We start from the raw sequence: 254 nt of genomic DNA on the forward strand, positions 1-254 counted from the left end.
TTTCATTTTTATTCTGATCGTAATCATTTCTAATCGTTATATTAGTTTAGATGTCCAGAGACTCCAGACCTGTACATATTATTTTCTGTTCACTGAAGAGCAGCAACTGCCAATTAATTAGATTATAGATTCAAGCTTGCTTTGTCATTCTTTCCAACTGCAGCAGCAGGAAAAAAACTATTGTTTCTCCTAGTTAAAAGACAACACAGGCTCATACAAGAATAAATATATCCAGACAATACTCTGAATATTAA

The sequence above is a fragment of the Protomyctophum bolini genome (genome assembly GCF_963924005.1).
Source record: "Protomyctophum bolini genome assembly, chromosome: 19".
In the NCBI taxonomy this organism is placed as follows: domain Eukaryota; kingdom Metazoa; phylum Chordata; class Actinopteri; order Myctophiformes; family Myctophidae; genus Protomyctophum; species Protomyctophum bolini.